The sequence below is a fragment of the Schistocerca piceifrons genome, chromosome 3, assembly GCF_021461385.2.
Source record: "Schistocerca piceifrons isolate TAMUIC-IGC-003096 chromosome 3, iqSchPice1.1, whole genome shotgun sequence".
NCBI classification, from domain to species: domain Eukaryota; kingdom Metazoa; phylum Arthropoda; class Insecta; order Orthoptera; family Acrididae; genus Schistocerca; species Schistocerca piceifrons.
Window position 1 is genome coordinate 111,935,238 of NC_060140.1, and position 1,828 is coordinate 111,937,065.

Consider the following 1,828-nt stretch of genomic DNA (forward strand, 5'->3'; position numbering starts at 1 on the left):
GGGAAGTCTTCTGGTCCAGATAGCATGCCGATAAGGTTATTTTTAGAGTCTCGAGTCCTCCCTCCGGCGTGGGTGTGTGTGTTGTTCTTAGCACAAGTTACTTTAAATAGTGCGTAAGTCTAGGGGCCGAAGACCTCAGCGGTCTTTTACCTTAGTACTTCACACCCATTTGAACATTTTAGTGTGACGTGCTGCAGAGTTTCGGTGGATGACGCTGCGCTCGGTTCGCAGACGCGCCGAGCAAGCCGTCGCCGGTGACGATGCAGCTGCCGTTTGGCGACGTGTCGGCCATCCAGGTGGGCAGTGAGGACAGCGTGTACTGCATGCTGCGCGACCCCTTGGGACATACTGTCAGCGTGAGCTCCGGCTTCTGCCAGCACACCGTCACCACGCTGGACCAGGGCGTCTGGACCGCCACCTACGCCCTGCCGGGCAGTCTGCAGGAGATAGAGGTCAACTACACTGTCGAAGGTATGACACGATCAGTGCCAGGCGCGTCTGGTCACCAGTCCGTGGGCTAAAGCCTGCTGTGTTGGCGGATATTACGAATACCACCATAAAGAGTGAAATTCACCAACCATCATTCATCATCATTAATCCATCAACTGTTCATTCATACATCATTGATTGCTCACTGCCTCATCCATACATCCATAATTAATTCATTCATCACTCATTAATCCTTCATATATTCACCTATCATTCATTGATCAATCATTTATTCATCCATCATCCATTTACTCATTATTCATCCATCTATCATTCATTCATCCATAAGTCATTAGCCCATTATTCATTCAAGTTGAATGCACAGTATTTCTGTTACAGGGGATACGAAAATCACCATAAACACTGAAATTCACCAACCATCATTCATCATCATTAATTCATCAACTGTTCATTCATTCATCATTGATTCCTGACTGCACATCCATTCACCCATCATTAACTCATTCATCATTCATTCATCCTTCATATATTCACCCATCATTCATTGATAAATCATTTATTCATCCATCATCCATTCACTCATTATTCATCCATCATCCATTCACTCATTATTCATCCATCCATCATTAATTCATCGATAACTTATTAGCCCATTATTCATTCAAGTTGAATGCACGATATTGCTGTTACAAAGCAGCGATCGTTGGGTGAAATAACCAACTGTATGAATTGATGGCTCCAACAATGCTGAGTTTCATGATGCTGTGGAGGGTATAATACAAAAATCAATTAATGCAGTGTCTAATCTCCCCCCTTCTTCCTAATTCCATCTAGAGTTCATATTAGTCTTTTATGAAGATTTGAGAGGACTGAATATTACAATAAACTTTTTAGTTTACTTAGCTTTTCATGTAGTGTTGGCACCAGTTGAGAATCACCATAAAGACTGAAATTCATCGACCATCATTCATCATCACTAATTCATCGACTGTTCATTCATTCACCATTGATTCCTCACTTCATCATCCATTCATCAATCATTAATTCATTCATCACTCATTCATCCTTAATATATTCACCCATCATTCATTGATCAATCATTTATTTATCCATCATCCATTCACTCATTATTCATCCATCATCGATTCATTCATTATTCATCCATCATCCATTCACTCATTATTCATCCATCCATCATTAATTCATCCATTAGCCCATTATTCATTCAAGTTGAATGCACGATATTGCTGTTACAAAGTAGTGATCGTTGGGCGAAATAACCAACTGTATGAATTGACGGTTCCAACGATGCTGTGTTTCATGACACTGTAGAGGATATAATACAAAAATTAATTGTCGCAGTGTGTAATCTCCCCCC